This window comes from Lissotriton helveticus, chromosome 1_2, assembly GCF_964261635.1.
Source record: "Lissotriton helveticus chromosome 1_2, aLisHel1.1, whole genome shotgun sequence".
Taxonomy (NCBI): domain Eukaryota; kingdom Metazoa; phylum Chordata; class Amphibia; order Caudata; family Salamandridae; genus Lissotriton; species Lissotriton helveticus.
Window position 1 is genome coordinate 343,256,611 of NC_136058.1, and position 14,517 is coordinate 343,271,127.

The window sequence follows — 14,517 nt, forward strand, 5'->3', positions numbered from 1 at the left end:
AGCAGCTCAAATCTCTGTTCATGGCTTCAAGTGGGATGCGTCCTGCCAGTGCTTAGCACCGGCAGTTCTAACAATCATTAAAAATGCAATACGTCTCGCCAAGTATTAAGTTAAAGTCATTTGCTTTGCTATACAATACCATTAGCAAAGATAAAGGCTTTAACTTAAACAAAGGCGAGATCTATTGTATTTTCAATGCTTCTTGGGGCGGGCAGTCAGTGGCAGCCTCCAGAGCACAAGGGAGGGATTTCAAGTAACTAAAATCAAAACTAGAAACTACAGCCTACCCCCTCCCCAGTCCAGAAGTAAAAGATCCACGTGGGGGCGGGGTTTTCAGCCGGTTCCATGGTGTAATGGTTAGCACTCTGGACTCTGAATCCAGCGATCCGAGTTCAAATCTCGGTGGGACCTGAGGTTTTATTTATCAATAACCTACACCTTACCTGACTTCAGTCTTGAAAATTATCAGTACGTTTGTCTTCACAAACAAATGGTTTTTTTTTAAAAGCGTCACATACAGGACTTTCACTTTAATGGCGCCCCCGCCCTTTAACTTGAAAGCGCACCATGATCATTTGCAATGCAATAGCTCAGACTCAGACAAATGCGAGTTTGTTGCATTGCAAATGCTTGTTTGTTGTTTCAGTCTTCAGACTCATGCACTGCAGCCAGGCGCGCAACACCCATTGGGCTCATGGGGCTTCAGCCCCCCCACCCCCGTCCTGCCTGTCAGCCCGGGCTGCGAGAGCTTCGCGGGCTGGCGAGCATCTTATTGCAGCCGCACCTGAGTACTTAACAGGTCGTTAAAAGACCATTTAGTTGTAAATGAGGCTTTTGTTGTGTGGTCACCCCTTCTCACAGCCACTTTGTCCATGGTTGGAAGAATTAGCCCCTTCCCGAAATATTTTCAGCCACCCCCCCCGAAATTTGGCTCTAGTTGCCTGCCTGACTGCAGCCGAATGGATTAGTTAACCCATTCCAGTAAGCTCTACGGACTCAAACATTAATCACCAAAGCAGTTGGTTTATTGAGGCTTGCCTTTAATTGTTTTGCACCTGATCGTGAAAATATTCATGTACGTTTATATATCATATATTTCAGGCGCGCAACACCCATTGGGCTCACCGGGCTTCAGCCCCCCCCGTCGTCTTCTTCAGCCCGGGCTCATTTGACACGCACTGAAATGATGAAAGAAGGCTGCGCATCGGAGCCGAGAATGTCATTTTTATGATGCATTCTGAGAGGCCCAGCAGCCGAGACAGACAGACAGACAGCCTCTAAACAGTTTCAGTGAACCCCCCTGCCCCCACCTCTTGTTTTCCTTTACTGGCGCTGAGGTGATATCCTTGCCTAAAGGCAGGGATTTCTCCTAAGCACTTAATGTATTCAGCATGGGGTGTGAAGTGCACAGCAGGGGGAAAGGGCCGGCCAGTGCAGATGATGCTTTTCCTTTGTAAAGGAATTTCCACTGGAGTCATAGCCCAGGGGTTGCTGTCTGTGCACTTGTATGGATGTGTATTACATACAAGTGCACAGACAGCAAACCCTGGGCAATGAGGGCAGCAGGAATTCATTTACAAAGGAAAAGCTTCACCTGTACTGGCCATCCCTTTCCCCCTGCTGTCTGTGCACTTGTAGGGAATTCATTTTTTGGAGTGTTAGTGGGTAACTTTAGGGTTCAGGGTGGGTCTGGGTTTTAGGGTGCCAAGAAGTAATTTTAGGGTTCAGGGTGGGTTAGGGATTGGGGTGCCAGGGGGTAATTTTAGCGTTCTGAGTGGGTATGGCTTTTAGGGTGCCAGGGGTAATTTTAGGGTTCAGGGTAGTAATGGGTTTTGGTGTGCCAGGGGGTAATTTTAGGGTTCAGGACGGTTATGGGTTTTGGGGGCCAGGAGGGTAATCTAGGGGTTCAGGGTGGGTGTGGGTTTTGGGGTGCCAGGGGTAATTTTAGGCTTCAGGGTGGGTATGGGTTTTGGGGAGCCAGGGGTAATTTTAGTGTACAGGGTGGGTATGGGTTTTGGGGTGCCTGGAGTAATATTAGGGTTCTGTGTGGGTATGGGTTTTGGGGTGCCAGGGGTAATTTTAGGGCTCAGCGGGTAATTTTGGGGGTCAGAGTGGTAATGGGTTTTGGGGTGCCAGGTGTAATTTTAGGGTTCAGGGAGGGCATGGGTTTTGGGGTTCCAGGGGTAAATTTAGGGTTCAGGGTGGGTATGGGATTTGGGGTGCCAGGGGGTAATTTTAGGGTTTAGGGTGGTAATGGATTTTGGGGGGCAAGGGTGTAATTTTAGGGATCAGCGCGGGTATGAATTTTGAGGTGCCAGAGGTAATTTTAAGGTTCAGGGTGGGTATGGGTTTTGGGGGGCAGGGGTGTAATTTTAGGGATCAGCGTGGGTATGGGGTTTGGGGTACTAGGGGGATGATTTCAGGATTAAGGGTGGTAATGGGTTTTGGGGTGTGAGGAGGTAATTTTAGGGTTCGGGTGGGTATGGGTTTTGGGGTGCCAGGGGTGTAATTTGGGGGTTCGGGGTGGTAATGGATTTTGGGGGGCAAGGGTGTAATTTTAGGGATCAGCGTGGGTATGGGGTTTGGGGTTCTAGGGGGATGATTTCAGGATTAAGGGTGGTAATGGGTTTTGGGGTGTGAGGAGGTAATTTTAGGGTTCGGGTGGGTATGGGTTTTGGGGTGCCAGGAGTGTAATTTGGGGGTTCAGGGTGGTAATGGATTTTGGGGGGCAAGGGTGTAATTTTGGGGATCAGTGTATGTGTTTTGGGGTTCCAGGGTGGGTTATCTTAGGGATCGGTATGGGTTTTGGGGTGCCAGGGTTAATTTTAGGGTTCAGGGTGGGTATGGGTTTTGGGGTGCCAGGGGTAATTTTAGGGTTCAGGGTGGGGATGGGTTTTGTGGTGCCAGGGGGGCAATTTTAGAGTTCAGGGTGGTAATGGGTTTTAGGGTGTCGGGGGTAATTTTAGGGTTCAGTGTGGGTATGGGTTTTGGGTTAATTTTAGGGGTTGCAATGTCACTGTTCGAGTCCCCGCTCATACGTTCTATCCTCCAACATTCGGCACCTGTCCCCATTTGCAGCGGCGTCGGTTGGCGTCGCTGCAGGATGCCGAGAACAGCAACAGGGCTCTCTCCGCGGCCCAGGCTGAGCCGCAACAAATTACATCAAAAGAGTCGCTTCTAGTGGACTATAATTGTGCGATGCATGGCAAGATTCCCCGCTGTACCCTGCAATAAAATTAATGGCGAAGACTTACCTGTCGTGTGGCTCTCTCCTCAGCAGGCGACTCTTTTGATGTAATATATATATATATATATATATATATATATATATATCCACAGAATCCGATCCATTCCGCATGAGAGAGCTCGCCAGCGTGTGCTCAACCCGAAGGCAGGATCAAGGCCCCAATTCAATTATGTACAGAAAGGGCAGCACAACTGGATACTTTTTCAAAGTTGCTTTATTTCACAACACTCCACCAACGCGTTTCAGCCTCACGGCCTTTCTCACGGTTAGTGAGTCCTTTTTTGCTTTCACATTATATACTGTCCCATATTAGCCGTTAAGTGGCATTATGGGATATGTAGTTTTTAGCAAAAAAATTTTTTATAACATATAAGACAAACAAAAGGACTGGTGTGTTAACATCACTAGTATAGTACTCAGCGCCACAAGTAGTGTTCAGGAATTACTCTGTTTCATGGCTTATAAATTATAATGAAATTGGGTTGTAATGGGTATAGTACCCTGGTCTTAAAGTCAAATTAAGCTGAGTTCACTTTCACTCAAGATGTATGTGGAGATCTTCTCCGAAGTTCATGCCTTTGGGCTGTTTCGTTCGAAAACGGACAATAAAGCGGGATTCCATTTGTCGCAAAAGACGGACAGTATCTCCTCCTCTCTCTGTTTTAGACAGCATTTTCAGTCCGAAAAAGGTCATGGCTCTCCAGTCCCCATTTTGACAGGCAGTCAAGTGCTTGGCAGTGGCATACAACATATTCTGGTTTTTCACAGCACGTATGTGCTCCAATATTCTTTTTTTCAGCATGCATGTCGTCGACCCAATGTACTTCATACCGCATTTACACTCTATGACATACACCACATTTTTTGATGTGCATGTTATGTATTGCTTAATGGCCATTTCTTTTCCATCTGGTTCTCGTACTGTCTTTGTTTTTCTGCCTATTTTACACGCTTTACATGACGTGCATGGCTTGAAGCCAACATTCTGTTCCATCCACCATTTGGGTTGTTCTTTAACTTGGAAGAAGCTTTTTACTAGCAGATTTTGCAAAGACGTGTTTTTTTTGTACGTGATTGATGGGTGTTTGTCCACTAGAGGTCCTACATCCGGGTCACTGCTGATCAGATGCCAATATTTGTTCAATTTCTTGGCAATGATGCCACTTTCCTTGTTATATGTTGTGACAAATCTGGGTGGATCTTTATCCTGTGGGGGTTTCTGTTTTTCAATGAGCGTTTCAGCTCTGCTGATTTTGTCTGCCTTTTTTTTAGAGTCTTTTAATACATAGTCCTTGTATCCTCTTGCTAGGAATCTTGTTCTGCTTTCACATATCTTTTTTTCGGCTTCTTCTGGTTTAGAGCAATTTCTTTTCAATCTTATGTACTCTCCATAAGGAATACTTTTGAGTAATGATTTGGGGTGGAAACTATTACCATGGAGTACACTATTGGTCGCCGTTTTTTTTCTAAATAGTGTAGTTTCCAATTTACCTTCCGAGACATATACTTTGGTGTCTAGAAAGTCAATTTCTTCACTGCTTGTTGAACAGGTGAACTGTAGACCTTCCTCATTCTGATTTAAAGTAGTGAAAAACTTTTGGAATTGTTCATCAGTTCCATTCCAAATCAGAAAAAGGTCGTCAATATATCTGACCCATAAGATGATCCGGTCCAGTTCTTCTTGGTCAGTTGTATTCCATGCGACCATCTTCTCCCAATATCCCAGGGTCACATTTGCATAATTGGGAGAAAAAGAAATCCCCATGGCTGTTCCGCACTCTTGCCTGTACAAGGTATTGTTGAAAAGAAAGATGTTGTTGGTAAGACAGAGCTGTATCATCTGTAGAAGCATTGAGGTGTGCTCTATTTCTTTAATGCTGCGTTGTTGTAAGAAATATTTACATGCTTTCATTCCCACATCATGTCTTATCGATGTGTATAGAGATACAGCATCTATTGTCACCAAAAGGTAGCCTGGGTTCCATGAAATGTCCGTGAGGATTCTCAAAAAATCACCAGTATCCTTCAGATAGGAAGGCATGCTCTTGGCAATGGGTGCGAGAAAGGTGTCTACATATCTCGAAACTTTTTCATAAAGGGAATCGCAGGAGGAAACGATAGGTCTGCCGGGCGGGTTGATCAGGGTTTTGTGGATCTTTGGCAGGAAGTATATGCACGGGGTGATTGGAAATTCCGTGATCATATATTTCATTTCATCCTCATTGATCAATCCCTTACTATGCCAGTTCTTTAGGTTTCCATGTAATTCAGACATCATTCTGGTCATTGGATTTGATGTGAGTTTGCTGTAATTTTGAGGTATGTTTAATTGGCGTTCTGCTTCCAATATGTAATCTCTTGTGTCTTGGATGACAATATTGCCCCCCTTATCCGCTGGTTTTATTATTATGCTGATGTTGTTCGCAAGATTTTGTATGGCCTCTTTTTCTTTTTTTGAAACATTTTGATGTTTGTTGTCTTTCACTTTTATCAGTTTGTCAATTTCTTCTGACATTGCCTCTGCGAACAAATCGATTTTATTGCCTGGAGATAAGACTGGGCAGTAGCGGGATTTTTTCTTTAATCCTGTACTTTTGCTTAGATTGGTTTGAATATCCATTTGATGCAGCATTTGTGTATCCGTTACCTCCTCATTCTCAGGATTATACATTATATTGAATATTTCTCTTAGATCAGACAGTTGGTCAATGGTAGTTTCCTCTTCCGTTTCCTTTGCTTGTTGGGTAATTTCGGTTCCATTGCTCGATGTCGGTTTGTTGGCATGAATCTTAGCCAATTTGAGTTTTCTTATAAATTTGTATAAATCTATTTTAGTTTGTGGATAATTGAAATGTGCCTCTGGACAGAACGATAACCCTTTGTTGAGGACTTTTTGTTCATCATCTGACAGTTGATAGCTCGATAGGTTTACAATTAGATTGGCTACTTTCTGTTCCGTAGGGGGTATTGTCTTTTTTCGCCGCTTGGACCTGCGGGTTTTTCTGGTGCTGGTGAGGGATTTGGTGGGTTTTGCATGCCTCTCCCTCTTCCTCGTCTTTGGAAGGGCATTCTCCCTCTGCCTCCTCTGGTGATGTCTTTCTGTAGATTCACCATTTTTACCTCGTCTAAAATATTGAAGTTTTTTGACTGCTCAATTGTCAAATCCGCCAAGCTGGCATCTGATTCGCTGCCGCTCGATGCTGGTATGTTCACCGGAAAGTTTTTTTTCAGGTTATCATAGCGTTTTGCGAAAGTGAGAATACGTCCATGTTGATAATCTAATTCATCCCTTCTGAACTTTCGTTCTTTACGCTCTTGTATTTCCTCTTCGTAAGTGTCCAGTCGTGCTTCCATTTCAGATCTTAGTTTTGTGATTTCATCCTGCTTTGTGTCTTTGGAGATTATGTCCTCCAACTCTTTTATTTTGATTGTTATATCATCAATGTCAATTTTGGCATGCTTGATGAGAATGCGCATCATATTTAAAGAACAGTCCGTATTGTTATCAAGCCATTCCATGATAAGAACTTCCTTAGTGTCCGGGTGTGTGGGCATGGTAAAAATCCTCAATCCCCTCGGGATTCTCTTTACTTCCACATAGTTCTCTAGTGCTATGATCTCCCAGCTCTTGTTAATTTCCTTTTTGTATAAGCGTTCCAGTGTGTTCATTTGCTGCTTTAAAGTAACATTGTCACTTTCTGTTATTTTTGTTTTCTTCTGTACATCCACTGTTATTGCTCCTGGTTTAAACATAGTTGACGCTATTGTTGCACGTTTTGCAACCCTAGCTTCCATTGTTACACAGAGCTTGATGTCAACACACCACACAAAAAGAGCGTTTCTTCGTGAGTGATTCAATAAACTTTTACTTTCTCCAGTCTGCTTTGTATTCCTTGTCTCGCGTTCTGTAAACGCGTAGACCACTTGCAAGAGTACAAATGCAGCCGCTTCGGTAACCCGCTGCTGAGTCACACAGTGTACTGGGTCGCTCACCTCGTTGTGGTAGTTCTTGTAGCTGCAGCCGAGCCTGCCGCTTCGTCCACCGACCGAGGGCGATTCTCCAACTTCAGGGCTGTCTTGCCGATCACAGGTTACCGGGCGCTCTCTCCGCCATTAAATCCACAGAATCCGATCCATTCCGCATGAGAGCGCTCGCCAGCGTGTGCTCAACCCGAAGGCAGGATCAAGGCCCCAATTCAATTATGTACAGAAAGGGCAGCACAACTGGATACTTTTTCAAAGTTGCTTTATTTCACAACACTCCACCAACGCGTTTCAGCCTCACGGCCTTTCTCACGGTTAGTGAGTCCTTTTTTGCTTTCACATTATATACTGTCCCATATTAGCCGTTAAGTGGCATTATGGGATATGTAGTTTTTAGCAAAAAATTTTTTTATAACATATAAGACAAACAAAAGGACTGGTGTGTTAACATCACTAGTATAGTACTCAGCGCCACAAGTAGTGTTCAGGAATTACTCTGTTTCATGGCTTATAAATTATAATGAAATTGGGTTGTAATGGGTATAGTACCCTGGTCTTAAAGTCAAATTAAGCTGAGTTCACTTTCACTCAAGATGTATGTGGAGATCTTCTCCGAAGTTCATGCCTTTGGGCTGTTTCGTTCGAAAACGGACAATGAAGCGGGATTCCATTTGTCGCAAAAGACGGACAGTATCTCCTCCTCTCTCTGTTTTAGACAGCATTTTCAGTCCGAAAAAGGTCATGGCTCTCCAGTCCCCATTTTGACAGGCAGTCAAGTGCTTGGCAGTGGCATACAACATATTCTGGTTTTTCACAGCACGTATGTGCTCCAATATTCTTTTTTTCAGCATGCATGTCGTCGACCCAATGTACTTCATACCGCATTTACACTCTATGACATACACCACATTTTTTGATGTGCATGTTATGTATTGCTTAATGGCCATTTCTTTTCCATCTGGTTCTCGTACTGTCTTTGTTTTTCTGCCTATTTTACACGCTTTACATGACGTGCATGGCTTGAAGCCAACATTCTGTTCCATCCACCATTTGGGTTGTTCTTTAACTTGGAAGAAGCTTTTTACTAGCAGATTTTGCAAAGACGTGTTTTTTTTGTACGTGATTGATGGGTGTTTGTCCACTAGAGGTCCTACATCCGGGTCACTGCTGATCAGATGCCAATATTTGTTCAATTTCTTGGCAATGATGCCACTTTCCTTGTTATATGTTGTGACAAATCTGGGTGGATCTTTATCCTGTGGGGGTTTCTGTTTTTCAATGAGCGTTTCAGCTCTGCTGATTTTGTCTGCCTTTTTTTTTTGGAGTCTTTTAATACATAGTCCTTGTATCCTCTTGCTAGGAATCTTGTTCTGCTTTCACATATCTTTTTTTCGGCTTCTTCTGGTTTAGAGCAATTTCTTTTCAATCTTATGTACTCTCCATAAGGAATACTTTTGAGTAATGATTTGGGGTGGAAACTATTACCATGGAGTACACTATTGGTCGCCGTTTTTTTTCTAAATAGTGTAGTTTCCAATTTACCTTCCGAGACATATACTTTGGTGTCTAGAAAGTCAATTTCTTCACTGCTTGTTGAACAGGTGAACTGTAGACCTTCCTCATTCTGATTTAAAGTAGTGAAAAACTTTTGGAATTGTTCATCAGTTCCATTCCAAATCAGAAAAAGGTCGTCAATATATCTGACCCATAAGATGATCCGGTCCAGTTCTTCTTGGTCAGTTGTATTCCATGCGACCATCTTCTCCCAATATCCCATGGTCACATTTGCATAATTGGGAGAAAAAGAAATCCCCATGGCTGTTCCGCACTCTTGCCTGTACAAGGTATTGTTGAAAAGAAAGATGTTGTTGGTAAGACAGAGCTGTATCATCTGTAGAAGCATTGAGGTGTGCTCTATTTCTTTAATGCTGCGTTGTTGTAAGAAATATTTACATGCTTTCATTCCCACATCATGTCTTATCGATGTGTATAGAGATACAGCATCTATTGTCACCAAAAGGTAGCCTGGGTTCCATGAAATGTCCGTGAGGATTCTCAAAAAATCACCAGTATCCTTCAGATAGGAAGGCATGCTCTTGGCAATGGGTGCGAGAAAGGTGTCTAAATATCTCGAAACTTTTTCATAAAGGGAATCGCAGGAGGAAACGATAGGTCTGCCGGGCGGGTTGATCAGGGTTTTGTGGATCTTTGGCAGGAAGTATATGCACGGGGTGATTGGAAATTCCGTGATCATATATTTCATTTCATCCTCATTGATCAATCCCTTACTATGCCAGTTCTTTAGGTTTCCATGTAATTCAGACATCATTCTGGTCATTGGATTTGATGTGAGTTTGCTGTAATTTTGAGGTATGTTTAATTGGCGTTCTGCTTCCAATATGTAATCTCTTGTGTCTTGGATGACAATATTGCCCCCCTTATCCGCTGGTTTTATTATTATGCTGATGTTGTTCGCAAGATTTTGTATGGCCTCTTTTTCTTTTTTTGAAACATTTTGATGTTTGTTGTCTTTCACTTTTATCAGTTTGTCAATTTCTTCTGGTGTATGTCATAGAGTGTAAATGCGGTATGAAGTACATTGGGTCGACGACATGCATGCTGAAAAAAAGAATATTGGAGCACATACGTGCTGTGAAAAACCAGAATATGTTGTATGCCACTGCCAAGCACTTGACTGCCTGTCAAAATGGGGACTGGAGAGCCATGACCTTTTTCGGACTGAAAATGCTGTCTAAAACAGAGAGAGGAGGAGATACTGTCCGTCTTTTGCGACAAATGGAATCCCGCTTCATTGTCCGTTTTCGAACGAAACAGCCCAAAGGCATGAACTTCGGAGAAGATCTCCACATACATCTTGAGTGAAAGTGAACTCAGCTTAATTTGACTTTAAGACCAGGGTACTATACCCATTACAACCCAATTTCATTATAATTTATAAGCCATGAAACAGAGTAATTCCTGAACACTACTTGTGGCGCTGAGTACTATACTAGTGATGTTAACACACCAGTCCTTTTGTTTGTCTTATATGTTATAAAAAAATTTTTTGCTAAAAACTACATATCCCATAATGCCACTTAACGGCTAATATGGGACAGTATATAATGTGAAAGCAAAAAAGGACTCACTAACCGTGAGAAAGGCCGTGAGGCTGAAACGCGTTGGTGGAGTGTTGTGAAATAAAGCAACTTTGAAAAAGTATCCAGTTGTGCTGCCCTTTCTGTACATAATTGAATTGGGGCCTTGATCCTGCCTTCGGGTTGAGCACACGCTGGCGAGCGCTCTCATGCGGAATGGATCGGATTCTGTGGATTTAATGGCGGAGAGAGCGCCCGGTAACCTGTGATCGGCAAGACAGCCCTGAAGTTGGAGAATCGCCCTCGGTCGGTGGACGAAGCGGCAGGCTCGGCTGCAGCTACAAGAACTACCACAACGAGGTGAGCGACCCAGTACACTGTGTGACTCAGCAGCGGGTTACCGAAGCGGCTGCATTTGTACTCTTGCAAGTGGTCTACGCGTTTACAGAACGCGAGACAAGGAATACAAAGCAGACTGGAGAAAGTAAAAGTTTATTGAATCACTCACGAAGAAACGCTCTTTTTGTGTGGTGTGTTGACATCAAGCTCTGTGTAACAATGGAAGCTAGGGTTGCAAAACGTGCAACAAAAGCGTCAACTATGTTTAAACCAGGAGCAATAACAGTGGATGTACAGAAGAAAACAAAAATAACAGAAAGTGACAATGTTACTTTAAAGCAGCAAATGAACACACTGGAACGCTTATACAAAAAGGAAATTAACAAGAGCTGGGAGATCATAGCACTAGAGAACTATGTGGAAGTAAAGAGAATCCCGAGGGGATTGAGGATTTTTACCATGCCCACACACCCGGACACTAAGGAAGTTCTTATCATGGAATGGCTTGATAACAATACGGACTGTTCTTTAAATATGATGCGCATTCTCATCAAGCATGCCAAAATTGACATTGATGATATAACAATCAAAATAAAAGAGTTGGAGGACATAATCTCCAAAGACACAAAGCAGGATGAAATCACAAAACTAAGATCTGAAATGGAAGCACGACTGGACACTTACGAAGAGGAAATACAAGAGCGTAAAGAACGAAAGTTCAGAAGGGATGAATTAGATTATCAACATGGACGTATTCTCACTTTCGCAAAACGCTATGATAACCTGAAAAAAAACTTTCCGGTGAACATACCAGCATCGAGCGGCAGCGAATCAGATGCCAGCTTGGCGGATTTGACAATTGAGCAGTCAAAAAACTTCAATATTTTAGACGAGGTAAAAATGGTGAATCTACAGAAAGACATCACCAGAGGAGGCAGAGGGAGAATGCCCTTCCAAAGACGAGGAAGAGGGAGAGGCATGCAAAACCCACCAAATCCCTCACCAGCACCAGAAAAACCCGCAGGTCCAAGCGGCGAAAAAAGACAATACCCCCTACGGAACAGAAAGTAGCCAATCTAATTGTAAACCTATCGAGCTATCAACTGTCAGATGATGAACAAAAAGTCCTCAACAAAGGGTTATCGTTCTGTCCAGAGGCACATTTCAATTATCCACAAACTAAAATAGATTTATACAAATTTATAAGAAAACTCAAATTGGCTAAGATTCATGCCAACAAACCGACATCGAGCAATGGAACCGAAATTACCCAACAAGCAAAGGAAACGGAAGAGGAAACTACCATTGACCAACTGTCTGATCTAAGAGAAATATTCAATATAATGTATAATCCTGAGAATGAGGAGGTAACGGATACACAAATGCTGCATCAAATGGATATTCAAACCAATCTAAGCAAAAGTACAGGATTAAAGAAAAAATCCCGCTACTGCCCAGTCTTATCTCCAGGCAATAAAATCGATTTGTTCGCAGAGGCAATGTCAGAAGAAATTGACAAACTGATAAAAGTGAAAGACAACAAACATCAAAATGTTTCAAAAAAAGAAAAAGAGGCCATACAAAATCTTGCGAACAACATCAGCATAATAATAAAACCAGCGGATAAGGGGGGCAATATTGTCATCCAAGACACAAGAGATTACATATTGGAAGCAGAACGCCAATTAAACATACCTCAAAATTACAGCAAACTCACATCAAATCCAATGACCAGAATGATGTCTGAATTACATGGAAACCTAAAGAACTGGCATAGTAAGGGATTGATCAATGAGGATGAAATGAAATATATGATCACGGAATTTCCAATCACCCCGTGCATATACTTCCTGCCAAAGATCCACAAAACCCTGATCAACCCGCCCGGCAGACCTATCGTTTCCTCCTGCGATTCCCTTTATGAAAAAGTTTCGAGATATGTAGACACCTTTCTCGCACCCATTGCCAAGAGCATGCCTTCCTATCTGAAGGATACTGGTGATTTTTTGAGAATCCTCACGGACATTTCATGGAACCCAGGCTACCTTTTGGTGACAATAGATGCTGTATCTCTATACACATCGATAAGACATGATGTGGGAATGAAAGCATGTAAATATTTCTTACAACAACGCAGCATTAAAGAAATAGAGCACACCTCAATGCTTCTACAGATGATACAGCTCTGTCTTACCAACAACATCTTTCTTTTCAACAATACCTTGTACAGGCAAGAGTGCGGAACAGCCATGGGGATTTCTTTTTCTCCCAATTATGCAAATGTGACCATGGGATATTGGGAGAAGATGGTCGCATGGAATACAACTGACCAAGAAGAACTGGACCGGATCATCTTATGGGTCAGATATATTGACGACCTTTTTCTGATTTGGAATGGAACTGATGAACAATTCCAAACGTTTTTCACTACTTTAAATCAGAATGAGGAAGGTCTACAGTTCACCTGTTCAACAAGCAGTGAAGAAATTGACTTTCTAGACACCAAAGTATATGTCTCGGAAGGTAAATTGGAAACTACACTATTTAGAAAAAAAACGGCGACCAATAGTGTACTCCATGGTAATAGTTTCCACCCCAAATCATTACTCAAAAGTATTCCTTATGGAGAGTACATAAGATTGAAAAGAAATTGCTCTAAACCAGAAGAAGCCGAAAAAAAGATATGTGAAAGCAGAACAAGATTCCTAGCAAGAGGATACAAGGACTATGTATTAAAAGACTCTAAAAAAAAGGCAGACAAAATCAGCAGAGCTGAAACGCTCATTGAAAAACAGAAACCCCCACAGGATAAAGATCCACCCAGATTTGTCACAACATATAACAAGGAAAGTGGCATCATTGCCAAGAAATTGAACAAATATTGGCATCTGATCAGCAGTGACCCGGATGTAGGACCTCTAGTGGACAAACACCCATCAATCACGTACAAAAAAAACACGTCTTTGCAAAATCTGCTAGTAAAAAGCTTCTTCCAAGTTAAAGAACAACCCAAATGGTGGATGGAACAGAATGTTGGCTTCAAGCCATGCACGTCATGTAAAGCGTGTAAAATAGGCAGAAAAACAAAGACAGTACGAGAACCAGATGGAAAAGAAATGGCCATTAAGCAATACATAACATGCACATCAAAAAATGTGGTGTATGTCATAGAGTGTAAATGCGGTATGAAGTACATTGGGTCGACGACATGCATGCTGAAAAAAAGAATATTGGAGCACATACGTGCTGTGAAAAACCAGAATATGTTGTATGCCACTGCCAAGCACTTGACTGCCTGTCAAAATGGGGACTGGAGAGCCATGACCTTTTTCGGACTGAAAATGCTGTCTAAAACAGAGAGAGGAGGAGATACTGTCCGTCTTTTGCGACAAATGGAATCCCGCTTCATTGTCCGTTTTCGAACGAAACAGCCCAAAGGCATGAACTTCGGAGAAGATCTCCACATACATCTTGAGTGAAAGTGAACTCAGCTTAATTTGACTTTAAGACCAGGGTACTATACCCATTACAACCCAATTTCATTATAATTTATAAGCCATGAAACAGAGTAATTCCTGAACACTACTTGTGGCGCTGAGTACTATACTAGTGATGTTAACACACCAGTCCTTTTGTTTGTCTTATATGTTATAAAAAATTTTTTTGCTAAAAACTACATATCCCATAATGCCACTTAACGGCTAATATGGGACAGTATATAATGTGAAAGCAAAAAAGGACTCACTAACCGTGAGAAAGGCCGTGAGGCTGAAACGCGTTGGTGGAGTGTTGTGAAATAAAGCAACTTTGAAAAAGTATCCAGTTGTGCTGCCCTTTCTGTACATAATA

At 42.4% G+C, this 14,517-nt stretch overlaps 1 non-coding gene across 1 annotated transcript; it reads left to right on the forward strand.

Annotated features, from left to right (window-relative positions):
• The first annotated feature begins 339 nt into the window (after positions 1–339).
• Positions 340–411, forward strand: TRNAQ-CUG (transfer RNA glutamine (anticodon CUG)). Its single transcript has one exon. It is a non-coding gene; the product is annotated as a tRNA-Gln (tRNA).
• The last annotated feature ends 14,106 nt before the right edge of the window (positions 412–14,517 follow it).